The sequence below is a fragment of the Cylas formicarius genome, unplaced genomic scaffold (assembly GCF_029955315.1).
Source record: "Cylas formicarius isolate icCylForm1 unplaced genomic scaffold, icCylForm1.1 PGA_scaffold_5__7_contigs__length_24384050, whole genome shotgun sequence".
In the NCBI taxonomy this organism is placed as follows: Eukaryota; Metazoa; Arthropoda; class Insecta; order Coleoptera; family Brentidae; genus Cylas; species Cylas formicarius.
In genome coordinates this window covers 4858891-4880402 of record NW_026844341.1, presented here as the reverse complement: position 1 = coordinate 4880402, position 21512 = coordinate 4858891, and the positions used below count along the sequence as shown (strand labels likewise).

The following is a 21512-nucleotide window of genomic DNA, read 5'->3' as shown; positions in this document are numbered from 1 at the left end:
AGTTTTGGATTGTTGCTTTTGTGTCACATGAGGAAGGGGTTTTAGTCAACCGTCTACTCTGATAACTTGCATTGTCCATTACAGTGACGCTATTAGGAGGAATGTTTGGAAATAGTTTGCTTTTAAACCAACTTTCAAATAAATCAGATGCTTGCTTGCTGACACCACGTTCAATGAGAGTCAAATAAACATTGTTTATAACTTCCTTAATCTCAACAGAATAGTGTTTTCTACATTCTACAGGGAGCATCTCCTGAGATACACTAGACTCGCACATATTTTGCCTAATTCGCACACGATTCAACACACGCTCTATTACACACGAAATAAAAATGATTACTAATAAACTTAAACTAAGTAGTATACCAAACCAAAGAATATTAAACACAGGTAGGTATAAAATTGTATTCTATTACGGACCACAATTTTACCTGAATTTAAATTTCGAAACTTTAGGTAATAATCTTGTTGCATTGTATATTAATGACCACCCTTGGATAATCCCATTCAAAAGCAATTGGTCACTTTCTTATATCTATGAACGGACCATACCTCAGCGATTTACCACGCTACATTCGTGACACTTTGGAAAGTCGAATTAAGTCAAAAATAAGAAAGTTTGTTCCCTTTCATTACCACTACGATGAACAATAATAATACAATATATAAAAATTATTTTTACGTGAGTGACAAAGCAGAGGTGGGCCAGGTATATTTCTTGAGTGTTGACCATTTGTGCGTCATGTAACAGTAATGGGTCGAAATCATTTGTCGCTTGATGCAAAACAGGTGTAAAATATGTGTATGAAACTTTAATCAGTAGATGACTTATTCAACAAGAAGCTGTAAAAGAAACCTGTCTACTTACAAAAACTCCAATATCGTCGATAAGGGATGTTATTAGTAGTTGAGAATTGAAGAAAAGTAATGAACGTTGTGATTTTGCGTATAGATAATAGTGATCAGGACCTAATAAGAAGGAAAATAGATTGCCTTTATCAAAGCGAAGCTGTTCCTACCTTGGATAAATTGAAAAAGAAGCTAAAAGAAGATGCAATCAATATAGATGTAAACTGTTCCACCCTCCACAGACTTGTTTGTAAAATGGGATTTAAGTACTGCAAAATAGGCAAAAGGCAAGTAGTAATTTAATCACATAGATTACACACTTGTAGATTTTATTTACTTTAAGAAATTCAAAGATATAGATTAGGCAAAAAATTTATAATTTACCTGGATGGAACATTTTTCGATACACTGTATCCAAAGGGTGGTTTGATTCCACTCAAAACTGTCCGACCAAAGCACCTTCAAATAAAAGAAAAACGTATCTCCATAATACACGTCGGATCAGAAAAGGAATTTGTACTAAGCCGCTTGCTGTTGCAAAGAATATTACGGTCTTAACAAGGATTTTCGTCAAGTGCCTAACTTTTTGAAAATTGGTTTCAAAACAATATTTAAAAAAATATTCCCAATAACAGTGTTATTGTCATGGATAAAGCAAGTTACCACAGCCGTGTGCTATGCAAAGCACCAGCCAAGTTCAAAAACTAAAATCCAGGAATATTTGCTAGAAAACGATATTTATTTTAAATTCAGTTAAAAAAAGCGCAACTTTTAGAAGTTCTAAATTCATAGGCAATTTGGCAGAGTAGAGCATTTGTCCCAATGTTATTAAACAACATAAATCCTGTTATAATTAATCCCTCTGATTGTGAAACAGAATTAGAATTAGACATTCAGAATAAAAATGTAATTATAAATAGATATTCTTAGCTATTAATTTGTTGTTATATTTAATGTCATTGTTTTTTCTTATTGTAATTTACCCACCTAAATAAACAATGAAAAAAATATTATTACCAAAATCTTTGAGAATCCGTCCTTTTAATACCTACAGGACCCGATTTCTATTGCCGTCGGAAGGTAACTTCCATAATTGCGGGCAAAAGCCAGCACGGTGAAGATTGAGACAGACTGTACCAGCCACAAGATTCACCGGTTCATTTATTTCAAATTCAAAAGTTGCCGCGAGTTTTGTATAGAGTCGACAACACTGCCTTGGTGAAAATATTTCTAAAACAGAACAAAAAGAAACGTACTCTTCGAAAAGTTTCTTGGAAATGTTAATAGGACCATTAACATGAATCACTCTATATATATATAGAAATACCTCGCGCGATTTTAGTCCTAAACAGCGAAAAAGTTTCCAAAGATAGCCTGGAATATAATTATTACAAAGTGGCGATATAAAAGCGACGCTAAAGCGAATCTCAAATGAAACATGCGGAGGTCTACCGAATTTCGGTGGACCGTAATAGCTGCTTTAGGTCATTAAAACCCGCCATTATTAGTAACTAAAAAGCTCCGTCTAACGCCGCAGAACGAGTGCTTTCGCGCTATAACTTTTCAACTAATGCCCTTTTTTGTTCTGTACACGTTCGGGATAATTACTTATTCGGCTACGTCCTACGCGCATTGTGGTCCCACCAAAATGTCTGAGTAAATCAATCACCGCAGTGGGTGAAACGAGGTATTTTTCGGAAAAACAATTATTAAAGATGCTCCATTGCTTTGGTTTTTGTGATTTTTATAATGGCAATATCAGTTAGGTAGATGTTACAGTCATTCAATTGAGAAAGAGGCAAAAGTTATTTGATTACTTCATTTACCAATTAATTATTTAATTATTAATTTATTAATTAATTATTACCGAAATAGCACAGTTAATTTTACTACTGTTGAAATAGCAATTAAGAATATTAGCGAATTGATTTGGTACTTTAACTTAAACAAACCAAAACTAAATCGAGAGAAGGAAATTTAAATTAAAATTATGTCAGTCAGGAAGCTAGATATCGATGACGTGACTAAAAGGTTATTTGAGTATGAACTTTACATATTGTTATTTGATGACCGAACAAAATTTCCTTTAAATATTTTCAAAAAAATAAAATAAAAGAGTTACAGAAAATTCCAAATTGCAGATTTATTTGTCATTTCTTAATAAAGTGCACAATTAACATGATAAAAACAAAATAAATTTTGTTATTACGTGGAAATACTTTAGATATTTGTTTATAGGTGCAATAATTCTATAAATTATTATTGATTTATAAAACAAAATTAGGCAAGGCATGCAATCAACCCCTGGTTAGCAGAGGCAACTGGCGCAAATGTTTTTACTTACCAAAAAAAAACTTTACTGCAACCATATGTAACACAAAATATATTACAACTTAGGTGAAAGAAAGATCAAGGATTAAAATGATGTAACAAATTCCAACAAGTAGAAAAGTTGAGAAATAATATAAAACAATAGTATATTACCACAAGCGTCCACGTGTATGACCAAGAAAAGAATTCCAATTAATACCAGTCCATTAAGTAAAAGAATTAAAAAATCGATATTGTAACTGTAACTAAACAAGTACTCCAAGGATGTCGGGAATATCAAAAAATCTTTTAATCTGCTTCATTTATAATTTAATTACAATTATTATACATTAACTTAGAATATTGATCTGATTATTCGTAAATAAATAACTTCCAGCAATTGCCCGGAAGAGCGGAACGTCGCAAAAAGTAAAGCAAACAGTATTGCGAACGGAGTCCTTTTTTTACTCAATTGACTTGGATCTCTACCGATAAGGTAGGCGTTTCATGATGTATCGTGTTTCTCCCGTCTCCGTTTCCGCTTCGAAAATACCAGGCTTTCGTTTTGATGAATTCTGGGTCGCAGATAATAAATAGAGATCAATATGGAAGTAGGTTCACCTCTAATTTTAGTAATAACTCGCACGTGTCACGTCCAATCTGTTATAGAGCATCTTTTATGTACGACTGCTTCGAAATATTTGTTATGAATTCCTAAGGACTTCGCAAAGTCCTTTGACCGACTGCCTCGTGCTAATTCGTGGCCTTTACTCTCCTTACTTTTTGTAAATGACATTCGTAATAGGACCAGTATGTCGTTTATTATTATTATCATTATTATTATTATTATTATTAAACCAAAAAAAAAGAGAAAAAAAATACGGTAAAAAGAAAAGAAAAAAGATGAATAATTATGGATTTTAACGCTAGCAAAAAAAACGCTTGATTACAAATTTTAACCTAGTAAGCAAACCGAGTAAATTTAGATACAAAAACTAGAAAAGAATCCTAAGCAAATAATGGATAAATAGATCAAAGTAATAAAGTTGAAATTATTAGTTGTTCTTCAAATCTATTATACTATGGACTCCGTCTCTAGTTATTTCAATTTTAATAAATGCTTTTAATCTAATTTCAAATGACGAAAGGGTTCTACTATTAAACAATTTTATTATTTGGTGTGACATTCTAACAGAGAGACAAAGAAAACATCTCTGCTCTATCGTTTTGGATAGTTTTGGTTAAACGTCTCTGTCCTTTTGTTTTGGATACTTTGGGTTTCATGGTGGCTTGGTTCATTCTGTTTCTAGTTGAGTAAAAATTTCTAATAGGAATTTTATTTAAAAATAAGGTTGCCTCGCATCGAGCAGACCTGATTCATTAAAAATTTGGGTTGTTGCAACGTTTGAGAAAAGAAAAGAGTTGGTTAGTTTTGGTTAGTTTACCATACTATTTGGGAAAAACACTGAGCAAAAAATTGAAAAGAGCTGAGTAATTCTATCGCAACAAATTTTTTTTATTCCTATATGAGATCGAATTTGAAATACTGCAATTTAATATGAATATTTTAATAAAGAAATTGAAAGAATCCAAATTAAATTTGTAGGCTAAGACCACGGCCCACTAAAACAAACCCAAGAATAAGAAGAAGAAGAAGAAGAAGACAAACCTATAGCCAAAGCTCTCCTGCCTTATGTCAAAGGGACAACAGACAAAATAAGCAGAGTCCTTAAGAAAAACAAAATAGCAACCATCTTCAATTCAGACAAGAAAATTGCCAATGTAATTCCATCAGCAAAAACAAAAATTCCACTGGAGGACCAAGGAGTGTATGAAATACCCTGCAAGGACTGTGACAAGAGCTACATTGCCCAGACAAACAGAAGGATACAGAAAAGAGGAACACCGCAACGCTGTGACCAAAGACGAAAGAACTTCTTCAATAGCCCAACATGTAAGGAATACTGGACACACAATAGACTTTGACAACACGAGGACAATTGCCAGAGAAGAACACAAATATAAAGGAATAGTCAGGGAAGCTATCGAAATAGAAAAACACCAAAATAACCTAAACACAAGAGACGATACGCAACGATTACCAACAGCTTGGAAACCGGTTATTAAACCAACAATAAGAAAGAGAGCAGCACCAACTCCCGTTCCACCTCGTCGCCCAGACAACGATAACGCCTTACCGCCAACCACAAGGAGCCGTAAGCGTGCGCAGCCAACCGGCACAAACCAGTCGGCATATAAAGCAGTGACAAACCAGCCGAGCACCAGTTCAAGCCGAATTCAGACGAGAAGCAGAACGACCCGACTTGAAAATGGCTTGCAAAATGTGTTTTTTTTAAATAATATTAATAATAAAAATAATAGTAATAATAATAATAATGATAATAACCGACTTTTATTTCAGATAAAAGCATAACAAATATACAATACAAAATTACAATAATTAAAATTTGATAACTTTTGACATAATAATAACAACACAAGAACTCATTTTCTTATTATACGCTCGAAAAATATCATCTAATTCATTACTACTTGTAACACAGACTTCCTTTTAAAACCACATTGCGTAGGTGGAACAATGTTAATAATAAAAAATTCGTACATTTGATTATATAATATTATTTCGTCAATTTTTGAAAGTTCCTGAAGGATACTTATCAAACGGATATCATGGCATATCATTGGATTAGAAACTTTGGGTAATGGTTTCCCTATTGATTTCTTCGACTCGTCCGGAAAGTAGCTTACTTCGAAACAGCAGTGCGTAATTTGGACTACACTACACATTAATAAAATAAATAAATAAATTAATACGTTATCCAGACCAGTTGCATTTATTTTAATACCATTAAGCGCCTTATTTACTTCTGTTATTGTTGAAAGTTTAAAAGAAAATTGCAAATTCTTTTTGTAAAGTTTGTTGTCATAAAAAGTGTTTTTTTAATTGGAATCTAAAATGTTCTGAATAAATGTACGAAAATAATTATTTAAATTATTAGAATTATAAAGCCAGTTGGGTAGTGTCTGATTTTTTGCCATTTACAATGTTAAAACTGTTTATTGCCGACCAACTTTCTTTAATATTATTTCCCCACAAACTAACCAAAAGGTGTTTATTTCGTTCCCTTCTTACGATGGAACGACAGGAATTGTATTTTGATTTATATTGCAATATATAATAATCTGTGATCAGAAACATTATCAGCGGAAATTACATCACAGTCACTTATCAGATGATTGTTTGATACAAAAATAACATCTATAAGAGTATTCTCTGTTCTCGAAATACGGGTTTACACATGTATAGTTTACACAAGATTATAATTCTCAAATAAGGAACACAATGGATTACCTAAATTTAATAAAATAATGTTGAAAATGCCTAAAGAAAAGATTTTATCAACTGTTGCATAGCAATAAAAATATATTATCAAAATCCGATTTAAGACTAATAAAATATAAACATGAAGGTCTGTAGAAAACCAGCAATACATTCATATAGACATACATACATTCAGTTACGCACTCACTAAAATTGCTGTAAAGCAAACTAAAGCAAGCAAAACAATGCAGGAAGACAATATTGTAACACAGTATGACCAATGATTATCGCTTAAGGAGAACAGGAATTTTAAAAATCAAAGAATCAAACGTATATTAAATATTTACCTATAATTATTTATGTGCCGCTTAAGATAATATATCAGGTGAATAAAAAAAACGAATAATGTGTTGAAACACTATAAGCAGAGATTGTGCTTTAGCAGTAAGAAAGTTTCAAAACAACACATAACTAAAGAGAAAATAAAATGAAGTATGTTCCAAAATCCAAAAAAGAACAAAAAAAACAACATATTTGCTACAGTATTTTTAGTGACTGGTCCTTTTCCTGTGAGTTAACTAAGTATCTTATGTGGATCATTGCATAAACTACATCATTTTTGTAAGGTAAATGTTTCCGTTCAACACCCACTCACTTTTCAAAGAAAACATTTTGATGGCGCGAGTAAACAAGGAACGTCGATATTTTATTAAATCGTCTTTGATTTGAACACCAGTGTACGTAGTGTGTATAAAGAATATTGACTAAATATATACATTTAAATAAATAAATGTTATGATTATTTTTGAAATATTACCACTGAAAAAATTTGTGTTCCTAATTTCTGACCAATATTTAAAAAAAAAAGTTAGAAATACTCAAATATTCTTCATGAATTAGGTTTATTATAAATTTTATTTGAAAATAATTTGAAATTATTCCCAAAATAACTTCGGTAATAATATTATAGCAGTAAATAAAACATTTAGACGAGAAAACCCCATTCTCTCTTTTATATAAAACCAGCAACTATCCAATAACATCCAACTATTTTTCTATTGCGCTTTTAATCACCCATATAAAATATGCTTATCTGGAACTATGTACCTGTTTGCGTTCAGACAGAACTACACACCATTTGAATTTATACAAGGGCAAATGAAGAAACTAATTTCCACTAAAAGTTGCCAGAAGTCTATAACTATATCGGGTGACGGTCTTCTCCTTGAAGGTATACTTTACCCCCTTAACGTAAAAAATTGTCGAGAGAGCATAATTTTTTTTACGACGATATGAAGATTACAGTTGGCAGTAAATCTAGATCTATTGTGAGAAGAGGTTCTTCTTCTTACTCGCCTAAAGCAGTCCAAGGATCAAGCACTACGAAAGCAGAATCCTTTTTTGTTATTGCTGTTATATATTAAAATTAGATCAGAAGATTAGTAGCCAAATGTCTAAAAATAGGCATATATTGTTCAAAATAGGTGGCCAGTATTTTTTAACACGGCTTTCGAAGCTTCCAAGGATGCCCCTAAGGCCACTGCTTCTTAATGTTTATATGCAGGTCGTCTTATATCCTATGGCAAAGTTTCAAACGCTGATGAGTCTGTTACACTTCAGCTGGATACTCCCCAGGGAGGCTTAGTCAATGTCAAAGAACTGCAAAAACTAGATCAGGCTAGTAGTCAACATTTCTAAATGTTTGGCAGTGCCCATAAAGTCGTGACCATATGCTTCTAGAATGCAATTTACTCTCTCTGTCGGTTGCTCAACGCTCATGACTGCCGCGTCTCTATCAGTTCGTCCCGCAGGATTTCACGTATCGGCAACGATTCCGCAGCAGGGGTCGGGGTAATTAATTATGCGATTTAGCATAATACGAATTATATTATAAACCCTCATTACTATTAGCGGCACGGCACGCGAATTGTTCAAACGCGATTCAGTTCCCTCCTAACTGTAAAACACAATAAGCTCTAATTAATAAAGCCATTCGCGATTCGCCGTATTTAAGTGGCCATTTTGCGGCTCTCATTGTTGAAAACGCTTCGAGAGACGCAACGCTTCAGGTAATTGTTATTCGACTGCGCGTCCGCTCAGATTGTTCGATGATCGTGTGTGTATGTGCGTGGGGGCCTGTACATATTCAAGAAAGGAACAAATCAATGCTAATTGTTATGTTCATAGCGGCTTGAGTATCGAAACGTCCAAAAGTCGGAGAATTACCGCCGCCCAGGTACTTAGGGACGCCCGATTTACGACCGCCTCCGATCCGTTTAATGGAAGGGTCAGAAGCGGGATGGCGACTAGGAAAATATTGAAAGGAAACGTCCCGATAGCGGGATTAATGGCCCGGAGAGGAAGGGGAAATTTATAACTATAGAAAAGGTGACGGAGCGGGTATAGAATTCCTTCTCTCGCGTAGGGGGCTACGAAGATTTCGGCTCTATGTATGTTTAAGGTCGCGTAAACGATGAGGGTTAAATTATGTTTCCGTTGTGGTTTGAATGATATTGCCGACTCTAAAAGGTTCGATGAAGGATGCGAAAGCAAACCAAATTAGTTTTTGAAAATTATAGGCAGCACCGCATCCGTTCGTTTCTTAAGTTTCGAATTTGACCTCTCAGAAGTTCTCACTAGAAATTTTCAATGATCGGTGTTGGTGCTGAATAAAGTTGGCTCGTCATTTCTGATAGCTAATGTATGTTCTTTTCAAATTTAATCTTTTGTTCTTTAACTTTGTTCGAACGGTATGATGAGATTTGTAGCTGATTTTGACAGTGACACTTATATGGGAAAACGAGTGTCTTGATATCTAGAGCTCAAATAACGCATATGTTTTATTTAACGCTGTAAACAATCTTTCATGTTTATTGCCCAATGTACCTGTACCAGTGGTGGGTTTAACTAATGTAAGACATTGAAGTTCCAACTTTATTTATTTTATCGATTGATTAGCTGCATGAAGTACAGCAAATGATAATGTTGTTAATTTTTCAAAGAAACTTTGACTGAAACTTCAGGATTTCTCCTGCGTCGTTGTTGTTGAGTCGAACTTGATAACGTTTCGCCAATCATCCTGTTGGCTTCTTTAGAGAATGACTGAAACTGGTTCGCATTTTACCCTGTACCTGAGGGGGATATAAACATCTTCTCGGATAACTGATTCCTATACTGATGACAGGTAAAGACCTGAGTCGCCTTTAAGATTGTTAGGTCGGTTATAGATTTCTATAGACTCTCGGATTTTTCGTTGCTAGTTTTATCACATAAAAGTTTATGACCGGTTCCGTTATTATGTTCGGCAATTGCTGATGAGTTTATTTGTTTTAGTCTTAAGGCTCTTTCATGTTCTTTGAGCCTAGTCGATATTTTTCGTCCGGCCTCTCCAATGTTTTCTTTGCCGCATATGCGTGGGATGCTGCAAACTCCTGGCATCACAAGCGGAATTTTGTCTTTGACGGAACGAAGATGTTGTGAGATTTTTGGACAGGAGGATGCAATATGAAGTCTGATTTTCTATTGATAGGAATATCTAAGAATCTAAGAAACGTATGTTAGGGTGTATAGAGTTTAAATGTCTGAGGAAATCTACTACGGAGTCTTGACCATGGAAGATGTCAAAAGCTTTCTTCTCAAAGGCTTCCATAGATCTACTTGCTATGACTGGTGGTAATGGAGAATCTATAGCTGTTCCCGACGTTTCTTCAAAACTTTGACTGTCATAAGAGGAATATGTTCCAGGCAAGCATTTTTCATTTAAGATGAGAAGATTTGGTTCCATCACTGAAAACATATTAAAAGTTATAAAGAAGTGTAACATCAAAACCAGATTTACCTCTTGTCCAAAAATCTCTCAACATCTTCGTTCCGTCAAAGACAAAATTGCATTTGAGTTGCCAGGAGTTTACAGCGTCACATGCATATGCGGCAAAGAATTCATTATGGAGACAGGACAGAAAATAACAACTAGGCTCAAGACTAAAACAAATAAACTCATCAGCAGTTGACGAACACGATTACGAAACCGGATATAACTAAAATTCTTGCATGTAATCAATTCTTCTACCCACGAAAAATTCTGGAGTCTATAAAAATCTATGAGCAACCTAACAATCTTAACCATGACACAGGTCTTTAATTGTCACTAATATGGGTATAAGTCATTCGAGAAGATGTTTATGCCCCGCATTTAGCTTCGCCCCCTTCAAGCAATATAAAGGGTGATTCAATAAGGGTTTCCACAGTAAAATTCTAAAAAAAAATCGGAAGAATATAAAAATATACAAACATTTCTATTTGCCTTTTTAGATTAGTGTATTACAATTAGGTATGAAAGATGATGTCATTCAAATGACCCCCGAGGCTCACGTGGCATGACGTAATTCGTTTATTGAAATTTCCTATCACTTTTTGACACAATTCAGGTTCCATGCCGGCTGTTTCGCGTCTAATCTCCTGTTTCAGCTCTGGAATAGTGATTGGTTTATTTCTATACACTCTGCTTTTTAGATACCAGAAAAAAAAATCTAGGGGAGTAAGATCACATGATCGCGGCGGCCAATTGATATCGCCGTTACGTGAGATAATCCAACCAGGAAACTTGCCCCGCAGCAATTGCATCGTTTCTTTGGATGTTTGATAAGTGGCTCCATCCTGTTGGAACCACAAATCTTCAATCTCCATACCTTCAAACCGCTCCCAGAAAAAATCAGATATCATGTTTCGATATTAACCGTAACGCATTATCCTCGAAAAAAAAAGGGCCAATTATTCCTCCGCACCAAAATGCACACCAAACAGTCACTTTTTAAGGATACATTGCTTTTTCAACAATCTCTCTTGGATTTTCTAATCTCCAAATATGAGCATTGTGTTTGTTTACAAAGCCACCAACGTGAAAATGTGCCCCATCGCTAAAGATGATTTTCGTTGAAAAATGAACCCCTTGTTCTCGTATCCATTCTGCAAACACGCGGCGCTGTTGATGATCTCGAGGTTTCAACTCCTGAGTAATTTGGACTTTATATGGGTTTAGATGCAAGTCTTTTGTTAAAATTCGCTCTGTGGTTGAACACGTAAAACCCACTTGCTGCGATCGATGACGAATCGATGTGGTTGGATCTTCGGCTACACTTTCGCGAACAATGGCAATATTTTGATCTGACCGACCTGCACGAGCATGTTGAGGGACTTAGAGGTTAGTTACAGATCCAGTTTGCTCAAATTTTTGAACCACATTCCAAATTGTCCTCTCAGAAGGTCGATTTTGCGTGGAGCCCGAAATGAATTTTTTCTTGATCGACCATTTTCATAATAGGCTTGCACAATTTTTAAACGTTGTTCAGCCGTATATTGCTCCATGACTAATTTTGTTTATGTGTTGAGGTTAGAAATCTCATATGATAATAAACAAATACAGTGGCGTTTCAAAAATATTTCAGCCGTTATAAGCAGGTACCGAGTGAAATGCGAGCCAATTTTAGTTAAGCTCTGAAGAAGCCGACAGGATCATTGGCGGAACGTTAGCAAGTTCGACTCAGCAGGAATCCAGAAGTTTTGTAAATAGTATAATATTGTTGTCTTATATTGTTTATAAATAACCAGAGTTTATTTGTATTCCCAACATCACACAAACTAATATCAAGATCTGGCAAAAAATAAGATATTGCAGGAACACCAATTTGGCAAACAGTGTGATGTAAAAAACATTCGCGAATGTTTCAAAAATTCTGAGACTTTAGCCCGTATGATACATAAAGCAGTCATGCAAAATTAGTTGTTTAACCTACTATGTTAACCTATGATGTTACCACTTAAACCTATCCGAATTTCTATTCAACAAAATAACGAAATGTTACCTTAATAAGATAACATATTCAAAGCATTAAATTTGATATTCATTAATCAGTAAATGTAGCTAACGGTGTAAAAATCGCTGGTTCTAACCTAAAAATTCTTTTATTTATCTATCACTTCGTACTTAGTACACACAGTGTCCGATCCTAAACGAGATGATGGCAAAGTGTCTGAAACTTCTCCAACAACTGAGGCGTGACGTACAGACAAGATTATATGTGATAGATAATCAAACAGAATTTTTAGGTTAGAACCAGCGATTTTCATAAGGATATCAAATTTAATATTTATTTTATGTGATTTATGTTATTAACTTAACAATTTATTACTACTTAAACTGGAATATAATTAATTTTAGGTGGCAAATTTATAGGGTAGATACGTTAAAATGCAGAATAGGAAGAATAGATTTCCACGACGACTTTATATATTATACACGCAAAAGGTGTCACGCAAAGATATATTTTAAAGTTGCTCGAAAGAGGCATTTTGTTTATTTAGCATAAGAAATGGCATATTTTATAGCATTTAACCCTTTGTAGGTTGTATGTTAATAAATATGTATGTATATTCAAGTTATTGGAAAAAGATATCTCAAATGGTGTATTCAACAGAACACTGTAAAGAAATTATTAGTGTTAACAACATTTGTAGAAATGTATACCAATGAAAGCATATGGGATATTGATACATTTTAATAACATAAATGTAATTTTAAGAATGTAGAATGTGCCTTTGTAGTTCCTTTGATGCATATCTTCATGCAGATGTAGAGTCGAACGACAATACCAGAAATTCCTGTAGAACTAGAAAATTTGGTTAGAGTTGTGGGAGTAGGTGAGTGGCCTATATATTGATTAGTTTATGCAGTGTGGCACAAAAGCTTGACATCAGTTTTTTTTTCTCAAGTCCCTAAATATAAAAGGAAACCAATTTGTAAGTGAGGGATAAAGAATTTTACATTCGTTGGTGATATTAGCCAAATTGTTAGACCTACCTTTCAACAGATATGCATAAAATTTTGATTTCTTTCAATTCTCGTAGAACTAGAATATTTGCCTAGAGTTGTGGGAGTAGAACAAGAACAAAAGCTCTCAACAAACAACTGGTTTTCCATGACGACTTTAGGTGTTGTACACGCAAAAGGTGTAATGAAACGAGGTAACACTGATTTATTTTTTATAATAGATCAAAATTTTAATTGAATCCTTTGTAGGTTGTATGTTAATAAATAATATATGTATATTCAAGTTATTGGAAAAAAGACATCTGAGATGCCCCGGAACAAAATATCAAGCATCAGGAAAGGTTGAAGAGAATGGTGTATTCATTTTAACTAAGGGGCAAGGACAAGACAATCACCAACACTTGGAGTACTAAATAATTTTAAGAGTTGCTTGAGGGAGGCATATATAAGACAGAAAGCAGAGCAAAAGAACATGTACAACTTCCTTGAGAAAAGGTGAAGAAATTATTAATATCAAAAATATTTGTAGGAATAAGTACATCACACTATACCACTGATACCTAGGGTATTAATAAATTCCTATTAAATTAATGTAATTTTAGAAATGCAAAAGATGTAGTACGTACCTCTACGCAGAGGCAATCAAATAATCCTGTAGAACTAGAAAATATGGCGAGAGTCCTGGGAGCAAGGGAGTGGTTATACAGTGTGGCAGAAAAGCTTGGCATCGGCCATTTTGCTCTCAAGGCCCGAAAGGATTCAAATTTGGGAAACAGGGATAAAAAGTGATTTTGTATTCGTTGGTGGAATTATATAAAATATCTGACCTACCCCTCTTCAAATATAGGCATAAAATTTTGATTTTTTCAGGAATTTTCGAGTATTTCATATTTTTTAGTGTACTTTAATAGAAGCCACCAAAACATGTTAAATAATAATAATGTATATATCAAAATGGCAATACGTATTGGATTTTTCTAAACTTCTAGATACATTTGACGTTTATTAAAAAAAATACTGATAACTCCTAGTAAGGTGTATAGAAGTAGAGGTTATCTTTGTCATAAAAATTCAAAATAGTATTTTCACAAGCTTTTGCTTGGAAAAGGCACTATGGATTGTACATCAAATATAAGGAAATGTAGATGGAATTATTTTTTGCGCAAGTATGTGTCAGAAGTAATTATTAAAATGCTTGCGTTTTAAATTTTTGTCCACGTCCAGATCCATGATTATTATGTAGTTCTCATGTAGATATAAGATATGTATCAACTTATTAGGAAAATAGACTCGTAACTGTTAGGGACAGGTTGCACAGTGAATCCAGTTCATAATCAATTTCATTTCTATCATCAGGTGTAAACCCTAACTATTTTGCCAAAAATTGAATTTTCACTTATTTATAATCTGCCATTTTTAATTTTGAAAATGTTAAATGACCCATACACCCTAAAAACTTAAAAAATATCTTATTAAAATGGTACGTGTTTAAAAGAGATCAAAGTTGTCAATGCTATCATTCATAGAATCTTGATATATTTAAATATGTATAAATAGGAAGCGATAACGACGAAAAAATATTCAAAATGATATTCATTTTTTTGGAAACAATAATTTACCATATGCATAGGAAACACCAGCAACATTTTGCTAAAACCACGTCATTCAAATGAAACTGGTACATTATATTTGTCCTTTTTCTATTTGGCATTCGAACGTCAACATTCCCTAAAATTTTACATTTAGTGAATACTCCAATTTCTAAGACACTCTGTATATATCAAGGGACTTTAATTGCCCATTACCCTTTTCTTCAAAACTGAAATTGCTGCTCCTGAATATGATTTCAAATTAGAAAATTTCCAATTTACCATATGTGATGAAAAAACACAGACAATCAATTTCCATTATCTCCGTTCAGTTAATGACAAAGTGTATCACTATATTAAAGTAATTTTAATTTATCCATTTAGCGAGAAAACGAGTTTTCTACCGCCATTGTGAGCAATAGATAGAAAAGGGCATCTGGTGTAATACGTACTAATCTAAACCTATAAAAGAAAGCCGCAAATTGGGCGCCGCAAGCGATTTTTGCGAAACCAGACAAATACGAGTTTTAATCGTTCTCCCTACCTCCTTTTTTGACGAGCCGCCATTTATCTTCATTTAGACCGAGGCGAGAGATAATTTTAAACCGACTCTAATAGCCTCCGGAAGCGAAAAGACAAAGCGGAATTAAACAAAATTCGTCAATAACCAAGGCCGCCGTGTTTACCTTTAACTAATTCGCCGACGTTGTTTAGTCGTTCGAGAGTAAAAGTGCGATCTTTATTTATTTTTTGAATATATCGCGAAATTCCAATACAATTTGGTCTCTCAATTCCGAGAACCAGCTTTGACCGATCGGCAGAAACCAATCCGGCTTTGTGAAAAAGTAAAAAGGAATCTTCTTCGAGGTACATTCTAGCTTTCCATCCTTGATTGTCGTGAGAAGTTCTGTATGTATATTCATTTGCTCCAGGACCTCTTATGTTCCGTCCAAGATATTCGTAGCATTCGCCTGTAGTCGTGCTTTTCGAAATCTACGACCAACTCTTGCGCCCGTACAGAAGAACAGGGAAGATATAACAGCAAAATATTCAGGTTCGGAGTGTCAGGCTGAGGTTTCGGTTATTCAGAAGTGTCCTCATGTTATTCAGAGTTTTCCGCGCTTACTGCATTCTAGATTGTTTTGGAGTTTTGGGTCGCATCGTTGGTTGACGACCGTACCCCAGGTATCTTAGAGATGACATCTGTTCAATAATCTCTCCATGGAGTCTTGGGTGGCGTTTCTTTGTGTTTTTGAGAATATCAATAGTTTGGTCTTGGACGTAGACATATTAAGGCCGAATTACTCACTATATTCCACAATATGGTTCATAAGAGATTATTTTTAACGTTATCATTTTAATGCCTGGAGTTGTGTTCTCGACGCAATATACATCCTAGTAGCACACCTCTTCTTATTGCTATTTCTTCTGATGTGCACCCTTCGATTTTGACTGTCGCTGGTTGGTGGCAGTAAAGTCCAGTTATGAATTAAATCTTGTGCGTCGATCCTGGTTGATTTTAGGATGCCGGTAATTTTTTGATGTGACACAAAATCAACAGCTTTTTTTATAGTCAATAAAGCATGCAAATACAACGGCATGTATATACATGAATGAAATAGGCTTACGCCTAATAAAAAGAAGGAAGAAGAACACGAAGAAACCATACCGTTTCCAGGAAGTGCAGAAAATAAAAAGAGTTCAGTCCGATATTTCCTATTTTACCTCAGTTGAATAGATAAAACCTCTTTCAGATGTAGGAGTGGGCTGAAGCTTGCCCCTCAGATTGATTTGGAAATTGCTGGATTGTTTAATGTGAATTATTGTGCCTTCTCCTGGAACCGATGAGAAATTAAGATCTATTAAAAAAGTGAATTTATTTTTGACTTCAGGGGAATTTATTTAAAATTATTTTAGCGATAATGTTTTGAAATAACATGGTGAAAGAAGCCCCGCTAGTTACCTACCTCGTTCAACGTCGCCGTCCAATTTATTTTCCTATTTACGATGTCATAAAGATTTTTCCGTAATGGCGGGACCGACTGAAATTAAAGTTACGAAGGAAACGAGACATAAAATACGCCGAAGTAAACTCTTCCGGAAGTGCCTTAAAACTTTTGTCAAGATCCTTAACTGCAGAATAAGCCGTTGTGAATATTTCAAAGCGGTTACGGCGGTTGAGTTTACTTGTCGCTTTCGGTTGTTTTTTTCCTTGCACGCGCGCGTTCTGCAAAGTTTGCAAAGTTTTATGCCTCGGCACGCGCTTCGAATTCGCATAATATTCCTTCGTAAAACGCAGAAACTTGTTGCTATTGATATGACTACTTCTTAACTCTACTTATAGTGTTTTTTTTTCCATATAGCCAGAATGTCTCTTTATAGAAGCAGCCCCAGCGTTTTTCTCTAGTAGGGAGTGTTGGGTGGTATCGGACATATTAACAGATTTTTGCAAAAAACATTTATTATCAAATTTGTGCAATAAAACAATATTGACAGGATTACTTAACACGTAACACACAAGAAATAAATATAAATCCTTTAAAAAACTAAAATTTAATATTTTTACCGCATTAGCCTTGCCAGCTCATTCTTGGTAACACTTCGCTCTTCTGGGCACTTCTTTTTATTGAATTCCTTCTACAAGACATTTCTTTAAGAAGATCACTAACACTTTTTTCAAACGTTTCATTTTATTCAAGAATACTTTTCCTTGGTAGTCTCCTAGTGCATATGGTAGTAGTTTTTTGTCCTTTGGCAATTGACTAGTCTTATTGAGCGAGAAAACTTCCATTTTAGGAGGTCTGGATGTACAGGAAGGTCTTGTTGTTTAAGCTTTCTTGGAGGTTTTGGTACGGTAGGGACTTGTGGAGATTCAAAAGTTTTTGTTGGCATCTGCCAGCCTTGTCTCTTACGTTTTGGATGGTAAAACAGGTGTTTCGATTTGTTCTGGGATGTCTAGTGCTTGCGATGCAATAAAATCGCAGTCTGCGAATTTAGTTAATAAATATCACCACACTGAAGTCCCTTATTCAATAACTCCATCCTGCAAATCTTCGTAAAGGCCTCGTTTACCAAGCCCACAACTTCATAAACACTAATTGTCATAAAATAATTTTACCTCATCCATCTAGAAGCTGCTTCGTTTGATGCACGAGTGAATGGCGTCATTACACACACATCCAAGGGTTCTAGCTTATGGTTGCCGTTTTTGCGGTTAAAAATCTATTTAAAAAAAAAGCGTCCATCTACTCTGATTCCTGTGCATGTGCAAATTTATTTTCTCCATTTTGTTAATGGAGAGAATCGGATAATCCATCTGTCCAATTAACGTAATATAGACCTTGAAAACACAGTCGATAAGATTAGAGTCTGTTTCTAAATGGTTAAATACCATCAAAATTATTTATACGCGTTAGACGTGATAATGCTATTTTGACAAGAAGGAAATGCGACAGGTTAAGTGAAATGCCTGAAAAATGTCCAGAAATATCTGCAAAACTTCAAAATTTCACTATTTTATGAAAATGAAATGGCGACCCTAGACAGAACATAGTTCTTGAAAAGTGCAATGGAGAAGAGAGAAGAGAATTGGTTATTTATTACCAAAAATGTGGTAAGATGTAATATTTTCAGTGCTGAAGGTTTCATGGAAGGAGTGTTAAAGCACCATGAGGAAAAATCAGGCCTCTCCTCGAAATAGTTACGGACAATACTAACTCGAAAACTTCGTCTTAGAGAAAACACGAGATTATCGATACTTGCTTAAAGGAAATGAATTTCCACAAACGTTGTTATTCAAAATAGGCACTGACATTTATTTGTTACAAAGAACCCTCAAGAAAATAGTGAAAACGATCTTGAATTAAAAACTTGAAAAATTCACTTACCAGCGAGCCCCGAGGCAAGCACATTCACTTACCCAGTTGAGTCTGAAAATGAACTTAAACAACTTTTATACTTTGAGCCTTCTCGGAAAAGAGATTAAGTAACTCCCCTCGAACGGCTTCCAGGAAAATTTAACCGCCCAGTTCAGGAAAATTTCATCTTTTGTTTTTGTGGCGCACTAAGGTGCGCAATTTTCCAGTAAATTGTCGTCGTATGGTCGTCTACGAGGTAGTGGTTTCAGAGCAGTTTTCAGCAATTTTCAGGCTTAGGATACTACTGTATAGTAATCTTCAATAACCTTGTGTGATTAGGGATATCATTGATTATTTTGTGTTCATTTTTATTTATTATTTACATATAATCGGGTTATTTTATTGAGGAAATGTATTGACAGTCATTGATAATTTTTCAGCAGATAAAGGAAATACTACGGTGGCCATGAACACAAATGAATATCAGGAAAAGATTTTAGATATTGTTACAGATATATAATCTCGTCAACTTGGAAAAGATCCTACGTCCTCTATGGAACGCAACCTTAAATATGTTATTAAGGCCTCCGGGGAATTGGTTCAACAAAATATTCTCTCGCAAAATATCTAGGAAAACTGATCTACGGTGGCCATGAACACAAATGAATATCAGGAAAAGATTTTAGATATTGTAACAGATAGATCATCTCGTCAACTTGGTAAAGATCCTACGTCCTCTATGGAACGCAACCTTAAATATGTTATTAAGGCCTCCGGGGAATTGGTTCAACAAAATATTCTCTCGCAAAATATCTAGGAAAACTGATCTACGGTGGCCATGAACACAAATGAATATCAGGAAAAGATTTTAGATATTGTAACAGATAGATCATCTCGTCAACTTGGTAAAGATCCTACGTCCTCTATGGAACGCAACCTTAAATATGTTATTAAGGCCTCCGGGGAATTGGTTCAACAAAATATTCTCTCGCAAAATATCTAGGAAAACTGATCTACGGTGGCCATGAACACAAATGAATATCAGGAAAAGATTTTAGATATTGTAACAGATAGATCATCTCGTCAACTTGGTAAAGATCCTACGTCCTCTATGGAACGCAACCTTAAATATGTTATTAAGGCCTCCGGGGAATTGGTTCAACAAAATATTCTCTCGCAAAATATCGAGGAAAACTGATCTTCGTACTTAATTCCTTTCATTTCATTGAACAAGTAAAAAGCATTACATTAGATTCATAGGATATTGTGGTTAGTTTCGATGTAGAATCCCTCTTTACTAAAGTGGCTATTCCTAAAACTCTCAACATTTTTTCAGATATATTAAAATCCGAGAATTTGGAACTAAACCTTCTCATTTAAACTGAAAAATGCTTGTCGGGAATATATTTTTCTTATAACGGTCAAATTGTTGAACAAACGTCCAGAACGCCTGTGCGTTCTCCATTATCACCAGTCAAGGTGAATATATTTAAAGAAGGAAGCCATTGAGAAGAAAACTCTCTAGACCTTCCATCTAAAGCCTTAATTATAGAAACGCTACGTATTAGACAATTAAACTGTGTACACCTTAACGAACGCTTTAAAATAGAATTAGAAACTTATAATGATATCCCATTCTTATATACTCTTATCAATAGAAAATCAGATCAAACATTGGGTCATTCTGTTTACAGAAATCCTAGTCACACAAACCGATACCTTAATTCATTGTTACATTACCAACAAACCCAACAATCATCGGTTATCAACTCCCTTACTTACAGAGCCGTAAAATTGCCTCAACCCGAGTCATTGAACCTAGAATTTCCACATTAAAGATATTAAGTGTTCCATCACAAAATATACATCACCACAACCTTACAAAGACAATGAGTCCGAAAGCAACAACACACTGTCCCTGTCCGTCTTATTGTAAAATGTACATTCACAACATCACTCACCACATATCAAAAGTGCTTAAGAAATATAACGTCAAAACCAGATTTACTACTTTTACAAAAATCTGTCGACATTTTCCTAAATTTTAGTCTGCGACTATTGATCTGCTGGCCTGAAAAGTTGATTCATCGACCGACAATTTGGATTTCTCCCCCATCGCTCCACTGAACTAAACTTCCATACATTTACAGATCTTCTGCTGAAATCATTGGGGGAGGGGTCTCACGCCCATGCCATTTACGCAGATTTTTCGAAGGTATTTGATCGAGTAAATCATCCAATCTAAATAAAAAAATTGCGAAACATTGGAATCCAGGGAAAAGTTTTGGAATGGTTAACAGAGTATCTTACTGAATGAGTGCAGATTGTGGGCGTCCAGAGTTTAAAATCCACCGACATTAAAGTGCCTTCTGGTGTTCCGCAAGGATCACACCTAGGACCTCTACTCTTCAATGTCCATGTGAATGATATTGCCTCATGTTTTCATCACCCACTTTTCCTATTACTTGCTCACGACCTGAAATTCTATATGAGAGTCCATAATACTGATGACTGTATAAAACTCCAATCCGATTTAGATCACCTAACGCTACGGTGCGATTTCAATGGAATGGAACTAAATATTAATAATTGCCAATTAATGAACTTCTACATTTTACGTATAACATAAAAGGGTCACTGTTATTGCAGGCCTCCGTAATAAGGGATCTTGGAGTATTACTCGATATTAGATTGACTTACACACACCATGTTTCATTTATTGTGGCTAAATCACTTCA

At 34.7% G+C, this 21512-nt stretch overlaps 1 protein-coding gene and 1 long non-coding RNA gene across 3 annotated transcripts in view; one reads left to right on the top strand and one right to left on the bottom strand.

The window, feature by feature from the left end:
- The window catches only part of LOC132702292 (zwei Ig domain protein zig-8), a 418077-nt gene that overhangs the window by 245609 nt on the left and 150956 nt on the right, over positions 1-21512 (bottom strand). The window lies entirely within an intron of this gene.
- On the top strand, positions 13408-14092 carry LOC132701691 (uncharacterized). The gene is made up of 3 exons (XR_009618811.1): positions 13408-13522; positions 13578-13823; positions 13931-14092. It is a non-coding gene; the product is annotated as an uncharacterized LOC132701691 (long non-coding RNA).